We start from the raw sequence: 17,425 nt of genomic DNA, 5'->3' as shown, positions 1-17,425 counted from the left end.
AAATGTTCTGAAATAATTTTTTTTTCTTTGGCTTGTGTCTTTTTTTGTAGAAATCTTGGTTGCAATTTACTCACAGAACTGAGCTTTGGAACATTTCAGGCCTGGCACGGAATGCAGTTTTTACACAAGTTGTAAGTGAAATAAAAGATAAATACATGTAAACAACTATTTATGCATAAAAACTCATACAATTATTGGTTAGCTGGGTATAAGCCTATTATGAACTTTGAAAAGTATGTCTTAAGATCCATTCATTTTTCTCAAATGGGGAAATTAAGGTACAAAGAGGCCAAGAGACGTACATAGCTTATATATGACCTGCTCTGCTTCTCCTAGTTCTGACCTATGGCATGGTCAAGAAAAGGCATCAAAGAAGTGACTCTCAAATTAGCCATGTTGCTGGGTGGGGTGGCTCAGGCCTGTAATCCCAGAACTCTGGGAGCCGAGGCAGGCAGATCACCTGAGGTCAGGAATTCAACACCAGCCTGGCCAACATAGTGAATCCCCATCCCTACTAAAAATACAAAAAAATTAGCTGGACGTGGTGGTGCAGTTTTTTGCTCCCTGGAGGACTTTGTGTAAGCTTCCTTCCTTGCAGCTAAATGTTGCAGACATTTAAGCAGTTAGAAACTCTGCATATGAGCAGGAATCAACGTTAGATCCAAAGTGTAGGGCCGGGCGTGGCAGCTCACACCTGTAATCCCAGTACCTTGGGAGGCCGAGGTGGGAGGATCACTTGAGGTCAGGAGTTTGAAACCAGCCTGGCCAACATGGTAAAACCCCATCTCTACTAAAAATACAAAAATTAGCAGGTCTTGGTGGCAGGTGCCTGTGATCCCAGCTATCGGGAGGCTGAGGCACAAGAATGACTTGGACCTGGGAGGTGGAAGTTGCAGTGAGCCGAGATTGTGCCACTGCACTCCAACCTCCCCACCAGGCTGGTCTCGAACTCCTGTGACCTCAGGTGATCCGCCCACCTCAGCCTCCCAAAGTGCTGGGGTTACAGGTGTGAGCCACCATGCCTGGCCAAGATCATGTTTACGTTAAGCTATCATGCAAAAAAAAAATTTGTAAAGAAAATACATCACTGTATCTGAATTCCATAAACTTTCCTGACTACTCTTCCACTATAAGTGCAAAAATTCTGTGATTTCTCTGTAGAACATACCCAGCAAATCGGAGTGGGTATATTCAATGGCCTGAAGGGGACTTTAGACTCAAGGTGAAGATTCTCCTCGACATCTGACTTTAGAAAAGACTTTCCACCTCTCTTGTGGTTCAGAAATCTAGTTTCACACAGTTCATTTTGAGGTAGAGGGAGGCATTCAGGATGTGTCTGAACTAGAGCAGCAGTTTCTGCAGGTGCTCCTCTCTGTCCTCATTAATTTGCTGATGCCCAACTTAGGAAAAGGACACTGAGGGTCTGTTTTTCTTTTGCCCTCACACCAGAGAACAGGCTCATTAGGTCCCTCCACCAACAGATTTAGGGAGCATCAATACAAACGTCTTAAACTCACCACCTTTACTAAGCACTTTATAACACTGGGAGTCCCTCATAAGAATCTGGTGGCCAGGAGCGGTGGCTCATGCCTGTAATTCCAGCACTTTGGAAGGCTGAGGTGGGTGGATCACCTGAGGTCAGGGATTCAAGACCAGCCTGACCAACATGGTGAAATCCTGTCTCTACTAAAAATACAAAAATTAGCTGTGCATGGTGGCAGGTACCTGTAATTCTAGTTACTCAGGAGGCTGAGGCAGGAGAATCACTTGAAACCAGGAGACGGAGGTTGCAGTGAGCCGAGATCGCACTATTGCACTGCAGCCGGGGCGACAGAGTGAGACTCTGTCTCAAATCATCATCATCATCATCGTCATCATCATCATCTAGCCAGCTTCACTACAATTATGTAGGAAATGCCGGGAAAATGCTGGAATCACAGTTGATAAAAAGTAATGAATTCACTCAAAAACATTCACTGAGTGCCATGTCCATTTGTGCCAGGTACTCTACTAAGTGCCAGGGGTAAAAAATCCATCTCAAAGACACACCAAGATGAGGACTTTATCCCCAAGGGACTTTCATTCCTCAAGGAGGAAGCGGCTGCTGATGGGAAACATACGAGAGTCATGTGGGGATCTGTACAGCAGGGTGACCAGGAGAGGACAAAGCAGGAATGGGTGGTGGGTAAGAAAGACTTGAGGAGACACTAACTTGCTTATCTCGAGTTTCTGTGTTCATCTTAACAGAAAAGGGCATTTGCTTCATGGTGATGAAAAAATCAGAGCCAGCTGATACTGGAAATTAATACTCATTTCATATAAACAGAATAGAGCTGAACCCTTCAAACTAAGTCACAGTTACTTTCAGAGATTGGCACAAGGGTCTCAACACACCAAGTGTGTTAGGGGCTGGGCTCCTTTGTTTGGGTCAAATCTTTCCGGTAAACAAAGCTACACTGCAGAGTCATATTTGGCACATGTGACCTATAGGCCCATTGCATTTCTTTCCAAAGGCAAGTTGCCAACGGAAGGTGCCAGTAATTTTATGACCAGTATGACACCATTTTGTGGTGTTTGTAAGTTGAAACAATATATTTCCCGGCATTATGTAAGTTTGTAAAAAACGAACAAAAAAAGAGGCCCCAGCTGTGGTTGCTGGATGATGAATTGAATAGAGCCTAAGCTTCAGGGCTTCTCACTTGCATAGGCCCTTCCAAGGTCCTGGGAGGGCCCCTGGAAATTTTTGTATTCATACTTTTTTAAAAATGTTTTTACTAGATAAGGTTCAGGCCCCACAAAATCCTGAAATCACCCCTGGGTTCCAATAGTTCACAACCCAGTGCATCTCTTGAATAAAGCCTCTATGTTATTGACAAATACTGACTGGCCAAGTTAGCAGTGTGATAGGGTCAGTCCATTTTGAATCTGAAATCCATCTCAAAGACAAACCAAGAGCTTATTAGTGGACTTAACTGGGTTCTGCTGGCCCAAGCGCAGTAAAGCCAAACACCCATATCGAGGTTTTGCATTGGGGAAAGGAGGACATTTATTTGCAGGGCATCCAAGCAAGAAGGACCAGGCAGCTAACTATCAAAGTCCCCCTCTAAATGGGGGCAGTAATCTTACCTCTTACAGATGAAATGATGAATGAAATGGTTTATGGAAAAGCAGCAATGGTTGATAATCCTAAATGTTAAGTAAGTTTATATTTTTTCCCTGACTTTAAAGTGCTTCTCCTTCATTCCCATACACAGGTCCAGACTGATGGCTTATTTTTTAAAATTCTCTTAGTCACTTCATTGGTTCTAACAATAATTTTAGAAACTGGATGACTTTGCAGTGTAGAAAGGCTATACTTTATTCCGATAGAGCACACTCACATATTGGCTTGTCTGTGGCGCATCAATATCATGCCAAGAATGTAAGCCCTAAGAGAGAATCAGAACAAAATCCAGGCTGTATCCCTACTGAATTATTTATCCCACTATTAGAATATTAGTGAGGTAGGTGTGGCCACCCTGTGATGGCAAATTGAGCTTCGTTCACAAACATGCCTTGTTGTGCCCCCCAGTCTACTGACATCAGCTTCCTTTACACGGCGGTAGATGCACAGAAGTGTGCGCAGTCGAGGATGTTGTCATCATGCTTTGGTATGTATTGGAACCCTGGCAGCTGCTTCTCGGATTCAGAGAGGCGTAAACATTACAGATGAAAAGAACAACTGGGGTCTGTCCTTGGGGTGATTTAGGGTGGCTGTTTAAATTTGTAATGGTTGAAAAGTCTTGAGATTGTCACACGTAGCAACTTATACTTTTCTTCTCAGCTGCAGCTTATTCTTCTCACCTGTGTAACAAGCTGTCTTCTCTTCTCACAGAAGCTCAGCATTTCTTCCTCTGTCCCCATAGCATTTTTTCAGTACTTACATTTACTAGGTCCTGTTTAGGTTGTAGGCACCTAAGTACTTATACAAGTGAGATAACATGTCCGAAGTTCTTAGAACAGTGCTTGGCATATGGTAAATGCTCTGTACATGTTACCTCCTATGATACCTCATTTTCATTTTTCCAACAACTCTTGCGATGCGGTTATTATCATTTCTATTTTGCAGATGAGGAAGTTGAAACTCAGAGACGCTAGGTAATTTGCTGAGGTTCACATGGCTAATAAGTGGCAGAACCACTTACCAGCTTTGCAAGTAATTTTCGACACAGCTCTTAGTTCCCCTGTAATAGGAGCTGAATTATGACAATTTGGCTTTGTGTGCATTGTATCTTACTTTCGAACTTGAATAGGACTTTTAGAGCAGTGAGCTCCGTTTCCCTCTGAGAATCCCATGCTTCTGGAGCTCCTGGCCGTACCAGCTCTGGGCATCCCCAGGGTTCATGCTCACTAGTCAGTGCTGGTGTGACATGACGGCTGAGCACCGGCACTGTGTCCAGCGCATTGCTAGGCACTATACACATGCTCTTTCATTGCTTCCTCAAACTGCCTTGTGCTGTAAATGCTACCCAGAAAGGCTCATGTTCATTACTCGAGTCACTTCACCAGAAAGTGACAGAGCCAGAATTCCAACCCAGGTCTGCAGATTCCAGGTCCCTTGCTTCTCCTGTTGTTCCTCATTTTCAGGGAGTCTTCTTCAAGGTTATTCTCAGGACTTTGATTAAGATATAGGCTCAAAGCTCGGCATGGTGGCTCATGCCTGTAATCCCAGCACTTTGGGAGGCCGAGGTGGGCGGATCACTTGAGCTCAGGAGTTTGAGACCAGGCTGGCCAACATGGTGAAACCCCGTCTCTACTAAAAATACAAAAACTAACCGGGCATGGGGACAGGCAACTATAATCCCAGCTACTCTGAAGGCTGAGGCAGGAGAATCACTTGAACCCAGGAGGTGAAGGTTGCAGTAAGCCAAGATCACACCACTGCACTCCAGCCTGGGCAACAGAGTAAGACTTCATCTCAAAAACAAAAAAAAGAAAGAAAGAAAAAAGAAAAAAATATAGGCTCACCATTTCAGATTCTCTAGACTTTGCCTCGGAGAAAGGGTTTACGTGATGCAGTTTGAGGTCTTGTATTGACCAGCTTGGTGTGGGGACATGTGTTTTCATGACTCATGAACCTATATAGATGAGTAAAGAGGTTACTTTCTCCCCAAGTACATCACACATATTGGATGAGGGTCTAGGTCATCTGCTTATTTCTTTGACTACCTTCCTCCATGGAACCAGTTTTCCCTGACTGCCTTGGGATTCTAGCATAGATCATTTTGGAGTTTGTCATTTAAATTTGGTTTCATGGCCGCTTTGGACATTTTTTCAGCTAACGCTGTTAGGATTTCAGCACATTTAAGACAGTGATGACATGCTTCAGTTCTTTCATCTCTGTCTCCTCAGTTAATAGAAAGGAAACGTAGCCCATCTGTCTGGACCTGAACAGAAGAATTTGGAGAAAAAAAAACAGGCAAGAAATGTTCTCTTATTTTGTGAGCTACCTTTATTCTGTCCTATTGTTTTACAGCAAAAGGCTTGTACAACAATATTTCAGCTTTCCTCATCTAATAAGGCATATTTTAAAAAATTATTTAGAGCAATACTTCTTAAACTTTGACTTTGAGACTGTCTTTGAGGCTAAAAACAACTTGCCACATTTTACTCCCATAAAGATACCAAAAAGGTGATGGACTGGGAGTCAGTGCACCTTAGTTTAATGTATAAAATGAAAGACTTGAACCAGAAATGGAAATGATCGTCTACAGTGAATCTAAAAACACTTAAGGCCAGGTGCTGTGGCTCATGCCCATAATCCCAGCACTTTAGGAGGCCAAGATGGGCGGATTGCTTGAGCCCCAGGAGTTCAAGATCAGCCTGGGCAACAAAGTGAGACCCCGATCTCTACTAAAAGACTTTTTAAAAGTGGAAACATAAATATAAATAAATAAAAACATTCATATCATTTGGTTTGTGGAAAAGAGTTGCTGTAGAGTCCTCAAACTTCAGCCGTTGAGCCAGTTCCCACTCAGTCTCTCCATGGCCCAGGCACCACCTTAGTCAAGAAAAGAATGCCTTAGAACAGGAGAAATATAGGAGAATATCGAGTGGCCCTATATTTTTATTTCATCAGGGACAAATGCAAAGATCCCAATGTCAGTTGGAGAAGAGCTTCCTAGTTCAGAGGTAATGCTAAGCTTAAGGCTATGGATGAGCTGTCAAGAAAGATGGAAGGTTGGAGAGTGAGATAATTTAGGAGGAAAGATAACAAACTTTGCTAAGTTGTTTTGGCTACATATTGCTTTACAGTCCTTATTTTTGGTTGTTTTTTAAAAAAAGAAAGAAACAGGGACTCACTATGTTACCCAGGTTGGTCTCAAACTCCTGGACTCAAGCTTTTTTTTTCTGCTTTGGCTTCCCAAAGTGCTGAGATTACAGGCTTGAGTTGCTGTGCCCAGCCTACATTCATTTTTAATAGCTGGGAGGAAAGTGGGCAGGGGAAGATAGAGAAAGAGGGGGCAGCCGACTTGCACAAAGCCCACCAGTGGTCTTACAGGTTTTCATGCCAAAAAAAAGTACGAAGGGTATTTAAAGCCCTAGTTTGAGAATCCATACTTAACCAGTCATGTGGCACTCACATTGTTTCTTTCTCTTTGTAACATCATCTTATTGAATATTAGTGTTACAGAACAAGTTAATGGCACTGAAAAACCATCTGGAATAGGAAGAGGAGGGGGATCACAAGGCAGGACGACTGTGTGGCTCCCGGCCTCGCCACTGACTCACTCTGACCGTGGTCAAGGGAGAGTGAGTCTTCACTCCTCTTTTTTCATCTGCCAGCATGTTTGTTCTCCTGGCACCTGGTGTTCTATACGATACAACATGCTTCTTTGTGTTAAATTGAGACATGATCCACATACCATCAACGCAGTATTATAAAGTGGACAATTCAGTGGTGGTTAGTATATTCACAAGGTTGTATGGCAAACAACCACCATTATCTAACCCCAGAACATTTTCATCATCCGGAAAAGAAACATGGTACCCATTAGCCATCACTCCCCATTGCTGTCTTCCCTCAGGTCCAGGTAAGTACTAATCTACTTTGGGTCCCTATGGATTTGCCTGTTCTAGATCTTTCATATAAATGAATCATACAGTATGTGGTCTTCTGTGTCTGGTTTCTTTTCACAAAGCATGTTGTTTCTAAGGTCCTCCCATGCTGCAGCATGTATCATTCCTTTGCAAGGCTGAGTGATATTCCATTGTATGGAGCCATCACTGTATCAGTTCATCCATTCATCACTTAGTGGACATTTGGGTTGTTTCTACTTTATTCTGGCATTTATGAATAATGCTGCTGTGGACATGCATGTACTCGTTTTTGTGTGGACATGTTTTTAATTCTAGGGTGCATCCCTAGCAGAATTGCTAGATCATAGGGCAACTCTTACGTTTAACTTTTTGAGGACCTGTCAAACTGTTTTCCACAGTGGCTGCTCCATTTTACACTTCCACCTGCAACGTTTGAGGGTTTCAATTTCTCCATGTCTTTGTCAACACTGTCGTTGTCTATCTCTTCTCATTGTAGCCATTCCAGTTAGTGTAAAGTAGCATCTAGTATCTCGCTGTGGTTTTTGATGGACATTTCCCTAATGATTTAAGACATTGAGCATTTTTTATGTGTATATGGGCCATTATACATCTTATTTGAAGAAATATTTATTCAAATCCTCTCCCCATTTAAAAAATTGATTTGTCTTTTTATTGAATTATAAGAATTTGGTATATCTTCGGGACACTCTGGATATTAGACCTTAACAGATAATTTGCCTGTATTTTCTCTCATCCTGTGAGTTCTGTGACTTTCTTGACAGTGTCCTTTGATGCACAAAAGTTTTTAATTTTCATAAAATCTAATTTATCTTTTTTCCTTTGGTTGTTTGTACTTTTGGGGTCATGTTTGTGTATAAAATGTCTTATTCTTCTTTAAGAAGGTTCAGGGTTTAGTTTTAAATCAGGCTGTGTACCTTTCATCAGTCTGACATTCCTTTCACCGTGTCAGGCTGCCTTCAGCTAGTAATAGTTCATTAAATTCAAAAGACAAAATTGTTTTAAAAGAAAAAAAAATCAGTTTGGAGAAGAAAAAACTGTTGTCTAATTTAGGGTCATGAGATTTACTCCCTTACTCCCATGTTTTCATGTAAGAGTCTTATCATTTGACTCTTACATTTAGGTATTTGACATATTTTGCAGGGGGTCCACCTTCATTATTTTGCCACATAGATGTTCAGTTGTTCCATCACCATTAAAAAAAAAAAAAAAAAAAAAAAAAAAAAAAAGCCATTATTTCCACACTGAATTGTTTTAGCACCCTTGTCAAAAATCAATTTGCCATAAATACGAGGGCTTATTTCTGGGTTGTCAATTCTATTCTGTTATTTGTCTGTCCACATTCCAGTATCACACTGTGATTACTGTAGATTAGATTTGGGTTTTGAAATTGGGACATTTGAGTCTTCCCACTTTGTTATTTTGCAAGATTATTTTGCTACTTTGGGTGCCTTAAATTGCCATAGAATTTTAGAACTAGCTTGTCACTTTCTGGAAAGAAGCCAGCTGGGATTTTGATAAGAATTGTGCTGACAATAGCAAAGACATGTAATCAGCCTAAATGTCCAACCTAAGTTTCTTTTTCTTTTTTTTTTTTTTGAGACGGAGTCTCGCTCTGCCGCCCAGGCTGGAGTGCAGTGGCCGGATCTCAGCTCACTGCAGGCTCCGCCTCCCGGGTTCACGCAATTCTCCTGCCTCAGCCTCCCCAGTAGCTGGGACTACAGGCGCCCGCCACCTCGCCCGGCTAGTTTTTTGTATTTTTTAGTAGAGACGGGGTTTCACCGTGTCAGCCAGGATGGTCTCGATCTCCTGACCTCATGATCCGCCCGCCTCGGCCTTCCAAAGTGCTGGGATTACAGGCTTGAGCCACCGCGCCCGGCCTAAATGTCCAACCTAAATGTTATGTTATTCCAATACTTTTCCAATACTTATTCCAATACTTTGCAACATATATGGTTTTTTGAAAGAGTATGTATTAGCCAGGCACAGTGGCTCATGCCTATAATCCCAGTACTTTGGGAGGCCGAGGCGGGCAGATTGCCTGAGATCAGGAGTTAGAGACCAACCTGGCCAACATGGTGAAACCCTGTCACTACTAAAAGTACAAAAATTAGCGGGGCATGGTGGCGGGCGCCTGTAATACCAGCTACTCAGGAGGCTGAGGCAGGAACATCGCTTGAACCCGGGAGGTGGAGGTTGCAGTAAACCGAGGTCACGCCATTGCACTCAAGCCTGAGCAACAAAGCAAGACTCCAAGGGAGATGGGGTTTCAGCATGTTGATCAGGTTGGTCTCGAACTCCTGACCTCAGATGATCCGCCTGCCTCAGGCTCCCAAAGTGCTGGGATTACAGGCATAAGCCACTGTGCCCAGCCAATAAATGAAAACTTTAACTCAAAAAAAAAAAAAAAGTAATGAAACCATAAATCAGTTTGAAGAATCCTGCTATTATTATCTGATCCATGTTTACAGAATACTCTGTTGAAATTTGGTTTGCCAGATTTTGTCAAGCATTTTCCCATCTACATTCATAAGAGATACTGGTCTGTAATTTTTTGTGTGTGATGTCTTTAGTTTGGATATCAGGATAATATCACCCTCATAGAGTAAGTTAGGAAATGTTCTCTCCTCATCTGTATTTTGAAAGACTTTATGAAGGATCCGTGTTAATTCTTCTTTAAGTATTTTGTAGAGTCACCAGTGAAGCTGTCTAGTCTTTAGCTTTTCTTTGTGGAAGGTTTTTTGATTATTACCTCAATCTCTTTACTTGACATAGGTCTATCTATTCAGATTTTCTATTTTTTCCGAGTCAGTTTCAGTAGTTTATATTTTTCTGGTAATGTGTCTATTTCATCCAGGTTATCTAATTATTAGCACATACTGTTTTTTATATATATATATATAATCCTTTTTATTCATATAGTCCTTTTTATGTCTGTAAGATCAATAGTAATGTCCCCTCTTTCATTCCTTATTTTAATAATTTGGTCTTCTGTATTTTTTTCTTGGTCAGTCTAGCTAAAGGTTTGTCAGTTTTGTTGATATTTTCAAAAAACCAACCTTTAAGTATGTCGATTTTATCTACTGTTTTTCTATTCTCTATTTCACTTATTTCTTCTCTAATATTTATTATTTCCTTTCTTTGGGTTCAGGTTGCTGAGAGCTTTTTTCCCTAGTTTCTTCCAGTGGAAGTTTAGCTGCTTGACTTGAGATTTTTTTAATATTTGTGTGCTGAGTGCAGTGGCTCATGCCTGTAATCCTAGCACTTTGGGAGGCTGCGGTGGGAGGATTACTTGAGCCCGGGAGTTCAAGGCCAGGTGGGGCAACATATTGAGACCTCATCTCTACAAAAAAATTTAAAAATTAGCTGTGCATGGTGGCACATGCCTGTAGTCACAGCTACTCAGGTGGCTAAGGCAGGAGGATCTCTTGAGCCCGGAAGGTCGGGGCTGCAGTGTGCCATGATTTTGCCACTGCACTCCAGCCTGGGAAAGAGAGTGAAACCCTGTCTTGGAAAATGAAAAATAAAAAAACAAAATGTTTGTGGCCAGATGCAATGGTGCGTACCTATAATCCCAGTACTTTGGGAGACCAAGGAAGGAGGATTGCTTGAGGCCAGGAGTTGGAGACCAGCCTGGGGAAGATAGTGAGACCCCATCTCTAGAAATTTTTTTACAGTTAGTCGAGTATGTTGGTGCACACTTGTGGTCTCAGCCTCATCTTAATTATATAAGGTTGTAGTTCAGATTAATACCAACTTTGTTTCAATAGTATATAAAAACTTCGCTTCTCTAAAGTTCCACTCTCACCCCCTCCTTTATCCTGTTATTGTCACACATTACATCTTTATACACTTTATGTTCATCAACTAGATTTATAATTATTGCAAGTTTATAACTATTGCATGCAACTAGATTTTTAATTATTGCAATTATTTATAATTATGCAAGTATCTTTTTTTCTTATTTTTTCTTTCTTTTGGGACAGAGTCTCGCTCTGTTGCCCAGGCTGGAAGTGCAGTGGCACAAACTTGACCCGCTGCAACGTCTGCCTCCCAGGTTCAAGCAATTCTAGTGCCTCAGCCTCCTGAGTAGCTGGGACTGCAGGCACGCAACACCACACCCAGCTAATTTTTGTATTTTTAGTAGAGACAGGGTTTCACCACGTTTGCCAGGCTGGTCTCAAACTCTTGACCTCAAGTGAGCCTCCAGCCTCAGCCTCCCAAAGTGCTGGGATTACAGGCCTAAACCACTGCGCCTGGCCAGTGCTTATTTATTGGTGCAGATTCACGTTAGTATTTATTTATTTATTTATTTATTTATTTGAGATGGAGCCTCGCTCTGTCACCCAAGCTGGAGTGCAGTGGCGTGATCTCAGCTTACTGCAACCTCTGCCTTCCGGGTTCAAGTGATTCTCTTGCCTCAGCTTCCCGAGTAGCTGGCGCCTGCCACCACACTCAGCTAATTTTTGTATTTTTAGTAGAGATGGGGTTTCACCGTGTTAGCCAGGATGGTCTCGATCTCCTGACCTCATGATCTGCCTGCCTCAGCCTCCCAAAGTGCTGGGATTACAGGTGTGAGCCACCGTGCCCAGACTTTGGTTAAATTTCTAGAGTTCTGAAAAAGTTTATTCTGGTCAATTTTTTTTTGTGTGTGTGTGTGCCATTTTTTTGGTTGCTGTTGCTTTTATGATGGGATGAATTTCTGGATGTCTTTATTCCACCATTTTCACTGATGTCATTTACAACATGGTTTTAAATCTCTAAAGGCTCACCAGGCACGTGCCTGTATTCCCAGATACTCAGGAGGCAAAGGAAGAAGGATCCTTTGAGTCCAGGAATTCTGGGCTGTAGCATGCTATGCCGATTGGGTGTCCTCACTAAGTTCAGCATCAGTATGGTGACCTCCCGGGAACAGACCACCAGGTTGCCTAAAAAGGGGGTGTACCAGCCCCATTCGGGAATGGAGCAGGTCAGAACTCCCATGCTGATCACTAGTGGGATCGTGCCTGTGAATAGCCACTGCTCTCCAGCCTGGCCAACACAGTGAGTGAGAATGTGTCCCTTAAAAAAAAAGTCTAATTGCCCATAGACTAATTAACTATTTACTCATGGGAAATGATTAGGGGAAAGACATAAAATCTTTTTTTGCTCTATCACCCAGGCTGGAGTGCAGTGGCTTGATCTCTGCTCACTGCAACCTCCGCCTCCCGGGTTCAAGCAATTCTCCTGCCTCAGCCTCCTGAACAGTTGGAACTACAGGCAAGCGTGGCTGTGAAGTGCTAATGAGAAACTGTAATTCTCACAGAGGCCCTCCCAGAGGAGAAGAAGGTTGAAAGGCATTTCTGTATTTAGTCTTCTCAAAATTAAGGCTGGGCCCAGTGGCTCTCACCAGCACTTTGGGAGGTCAAAGCAGGCGGATCACTTGAGATCAGGAGTTCAAGACCAGCCTGGCCAACATGGTGAAACTCCCATCTCTACTAAAAACACAAAAATTAGCCAGGCGTGGTGGTGCGTGCCTACCGTCCCAGCTATTTGGGAGACTGAGGAAGGAGGATTACTTGAGCTGGGGAAGTGGAGGATGCAGTGAGCCAAGATCACGCCACTGCACTCCAGCCTGGTCAATGGAGCGAGACCCTGTTTTGGTGGGGAGGGGAGAGGAGAAAGGAAAGAAATAAAATAGAGAGAAAGAAGGAAGGGGGAGGGAAGGAAGGAAGGAAAAAGAGAAAGAAAGAGAAAGAATGAAGAACGAAAATAAAAATTTTTTAAAAAGTAAGGTTAAAGTAAACCCTTTTTCTTCATACAGATTGAACACACGAGTTCAAATCACAGCTTTGCTGCTTAATAGCTTGGTGACCTAGGACAAGTTATATAACCTCTCTGTGCCTCAGTTTCCTCATTTAAAAATAGGGCAATAATATCTACCACATAAGGTTATCGTGAGGATTAAATGTGAAATGCTAATCACAAATACCTGGCAACCCAGTAGATACTCACCGTAATAATTATTATTTGAATAATTTCTGCAGAAGTACAATGATGATTCTTTGGTTAACCTAAAGGCAGATTTTCTATTTCTTCCTGTTTCTTTTCTTTTTCTTGTTCACTTTAAAGAATTAAAAAGAAAATCGATTCCAGCATTTTGGAATAAAAATTTGCATCAAAATCAATGTATTCATTTTATTGACATATAAACAGAATGTCATTTGTTTATTCAATAAACATTTGTTAAATGCCTAATACATTTCAGACATCATGCCAGGCACAGGGATGACAGGGCATGGTGGCGGGCACCTGTAATCCCAGCTACTCGGGAGGCTGAGGCAGGAGAATTGCTTGAACCCGGGAGGTAGAGATTGCAGTAAGCCGAGATTGCGCCACTGCACTCCAGCCTGGGTGACAGAGTGAGACTTCATCTCAAAAAAAAAAAAAAAAAAATTGTGGTCTGTGCCCTCAAGGAGCTCATAGTCCGGGAGACTGACAAGTGGCAGGTGATTACATGCAATGTAAGAAAGACTGTGATGTCATAAAAGAAGAAAGTGGGAGTATGGTTTTGACCAGTTCCTCCTGTTGGATTTGTTCCTTTTTCTTTGGCTATAAAGCAAAAGAATTGGTCCTATGTTTTTTAACTGTGCAAATTAAACCATAAATTTTAAAAACTTCATAAAGATAAAAGACAAGCAGCCAGCTGCAGTGGCTCACGCCTGTAATCCTAACAGTTTGGGAGGCTGAGGCAGGTAGATCACCTGAGGTCAGGAGTTCAAAACCAGCCTGGCCAACATGGTGAAACCCCGTCTCTATTAAAAATACAAAAATTAGCTGGGCGTGGTGGCGGGCGCCTGTAATCCCAGCTACTCGGAAGGCTGAGGCAGGACAGGAGAATCGCTTGAACCTGGGAGGCGGAGGTTGCAGTGAGCCGAGATTGAGTCATTGCACTCCAGCCTGGGCAACAAGAGCGAGACTCCATCTCAAACAAACAAACAAATAAATAAATAAATAAATAAATAAATAAATAAATAAATAATGAACAACTTGAATTGTGATGAGCAACTTGAATTATGGAGGACACTAGAAATAGTGTTTGCTACACAGTCAGGACTTCCTACCAACATAGTCACTTGTAGGGTTTTTGACCTGAAAAGTTCTGTGGCATATTTTTTCTTTGCTATCCACTTTTTTTACCTTGTAGTTCTTCCTCTTGTTCTCTCCTCTACTTTATCTTCTAGAGACCTGGGTAGTTCCCAGAGGAATAGCGCTTTATGGAGTCTAATGGTGATTGATTAGATAAAAACAGAAAACATCTTTTTCTTTTTTACCTACAAGTTCCATAGCAAAAAATGAATATAAACTTTTCATGCAGTTTCACACATTGAAAATGCAGGTTATTTGAATTCCATTCCATTTTTCAGAATTCTCTATCGCAATCCTCTCACCACTGTTGAAGATCCGTATCTCTTTAAATTGCCAGCATTAAAATATCTGTAAGTACTATAGTACTCTCATAAGTCATGAGATGATTTATGCTTTTTAAATTTTTATCAAAGCTTAAGTATTTTGCATTTAGGCTAAAATGTCATAATTTAAATTTTAACTGGGTTATTGAAAAAAAGTTATTGGCAAAGAAAAAAATTAAAGAGAATGTATAATTGTCAAGACAGCAAGGGAAGAGAACAGTGTTGAAGAACCCATATAGATTTGGAACATGTAGACACATGGAGAAATATTATTTAACCAAGAAAACAAAGGGGAAAAGGTGTTCATTATTTTAAAAATGAAGAAAAGAGTAAATACGATGGTGAATGCAATATGAAAATGAGAAGATAATCATAAAAATGGTGTAAGCTCTGCTCTTGAATATCATTAATTTGATGATGCAAATCAACTTAAATTTCTTTAATAAGAGCTCCCTGGAATTCTACAGCAAATAAACTCTTGAGCTGGCTTGTTTTATAGAGAAGCCAAAATTGAAGTAATCACATGTCCTTGAAATGTCTTTTTAAGTACAGAATTTTTTACTGGGGTTCATATCATGAGTGTTTTGGCTTTCTTCTTCAGAGACATGGGAACAACGCAAGTCCCACTTACAACACTTAAGAACATTCTCACGATGACTGTTGAACTGGAAAAACTGTAAGTTATTTTTTTCTTAGATTTATTTTCACTTAGTTGGTTCTTTAGGTTTGTTTTATTATTTTCTTAAGTCAGGTTTATTGAGGTGTAATTTTCATATACTAACATTCACCCTTTTCAAGTGTACAGTTTGATGAGTCTGACAAATGTATAGTTACATAACCACCACCACATTCCCAATATAAAGCATTTCTGATGCCTCAAAAAGGCCCCTCATGTCCCTTTGTAGTCAATCCCCTCCTGCCACCATCAGCCCCTGTTAGCTACTAATCTGATTTCTGTTCCTATACTTTTTACTTTTGCCTTTTCCAGAATGTCTTATAAATGAACTCATATAGCATGTGTTTGGCTTCTTTCACATAGCTTTTTTTTGAGACACAGAGTCTCACTCTGTCACCCAGACTGCAGTGCAGCGGCATGACCTAGACTCACTGCAACCTCCGCCTCCCAGGTTCAAGCGATTCCTGCCTCAGCCTCCCGAGTAGCTGGGATTACAGGCGCATGCCACCACTCCTGGCTAATTTTTGTATTTTTAGTAGAGACTAGATTTCACAACGTTGGCCGGGCTGGTTTTGAACTCCTGACCTCAAGTGATCCGCCCGCCTCGGCCTCCCAAAGTGCTAGGATTACAGATGTGATCCACCTCGCCTGGCCTCACTCAGCATAAGATTTTTTGAGATATGCTACCATCCATGTTGTTGCACCTATTACAACAGCTGGCCCTCCATATCTGCAGGTTCCTCATCCATGGATTCAATTAACCATGGATGGAGAATATTTGGAAAAAATAAAATATATAAAACAACAATAAAAACAGTAGAAAATTTAAAATACAGTATAATTATTTACATACCATTTACCCTGTATTAGGTATTTAAAGTATACCTGAGGCTATACACAAACATTATGTCATTTCATATAAAAGACTTCAGCTGTGGACTTTGGTATCTGCAGGGGGTCCTGGAGCCAGTCCCCTGCAGACAACGAGGGACAGCTGTTCACTCCTTTTTATTGCTGAGTAGTGTTCCAGTTGTGTGGAAATCCCATCTCTACTAAAAATACACAAATTAGCCAGGTGTGGTGGCCCACGCCCGTAATCCCAGCTACTCTGGAGGCTGAGGCATGAGAAGTGCTTGAACCTGGGAGGTGGAGGTTGCAGTGAGCCGAGATTGCACCACTGCACTCCAGCCTAGGCGACAGAGCGAGACTCTGTCTCAAAAAAAAAAAAAGTAAAAAATAAAACTGTTTTCTGAAGAGCAGAAGTTTTTAATTTTGATCAGCTTTAAATAAGCAATTTTTTCTTAAATGGCTTGTGATATTTCGTTTCTTACCTAAGAAATCTTTAAGAACCTGTTGTCTAATCCAATGTCAAAAAGATTTTCTCCTCATTACATATACAACTCCTCAAACATATACAACTCCTCAAACATATACAACTTCTCCCAGAAATTGTATATGTTTAGGTCTATGATCCATTTTGAGTTAATTTGCATATATTATGTGAGGTATCTTTTTTTTTTCAATATTATTTTTATTTTTAATTTTTTTGTAGAAACAAAGTCTCACTATGTTGCCCAGGCTGGTCTCAAACTCCTAGTCTCAAGTGATCCTCCTGCCTCACCCTCCCAGAGTGCTGAGATTATAGGCATGAGGCACTGTGCCTGGCCTTCTCTGCAGGTTATATATATATATATATATATATGTCAGCCAGGTGTGGTGGCACACGCCTGTAGTCCCAGCTACTAGGGAACCTGAGTCAGGAGGATCACTTGAACCCAGGAGGTGGAGGTTGCAGTGAGCCAAGATGGCACCACTGCACTCCAGCCTGGGTGACAGAGCAATACCATGTCTAAAAAAAAAACAAAAAAAACAAACAAAAAAAAGGTCCTGCAGGGCCCTATTGTGAGTTTGTTACACAATTTCCTGCCACTTAAATGGGTGCCACCACCCCACCATATGGCAAGCTAAATAGAAACTCATTTATGCTAAGGCTCCTTCAGGGCATTATAGAAGATTAGCATGGAAAGGGCCCTTCATTTCGCACTCTGCTCCATTCATTTTTGTCAGGTCACTCTCTTATCTTCACCACATTGTCAGATCTGTTTTACTGCTCTAGCCTCACTTCCCTCAGCCTCCTGCAGCATCTTCCCTGTCAGCTAGATCCCTTCCTCTCTGGATGAAGTCCTCTTCATTGACCAGC

The 17,425-nt window shown here is 41.6% G+C and overlaps 1 protein-coding gene and 1 pseudogene across 2 annotated transcripts in view; one reads left to right on the top strand and one right to left on the bottom strand.

Moving 5' to 3' along the window:
* The window catches only part of LOC126938912 (leucine-rich repeat-containing protein 37A3-like), a 110,268-nt gene that overhangs the window by 7,345 nt on the left and 85,498 nt on the right, over positions 1–17,425 (bottom strand). The window lies entirely within an intron of this gene.
* LOC126938914 (leucine-rich repeat-containing protein 37A3-like) overlaps positions 1–17,425 on the top strand; it is a 37,897-nt pseudogene that overhangs the window by 10,436 nt on the left and 10,036 nt on the right. The window contains exons 5-7 of the transcript XR_007720227.1: positions 51–131; positions 14,505–14,576; positions 15,151–15,225. The product of XR_007720227.1 is annotated as a leucine-rich repeat-containing protein 37A3-like (transcript). The remainder of the gene's footprint in view (positions 1–50; positions 132–14,504; positions 14,577–15,150; positions 15,226–17,425) is intronic.

Source organism: Macaca thibetana, chromosome 16, assembly GCF_024542745.1.
Source record: "Macaca thibetana thibetana isolate TM-01 chromosome 16, ASM2454274v1, whole genome shotgun sequence".
NCBI classification, from domain to species: Eukaryota; Metazoa; Chordata; class Mammalia; order Primates; family Cercopithecidae; genus Macaca; species Macaca thibetana.
Note: the sequence above shows the minus strand (reverse complement) of the source record. Positions and strands in the feature narration are given on the sequence as shown.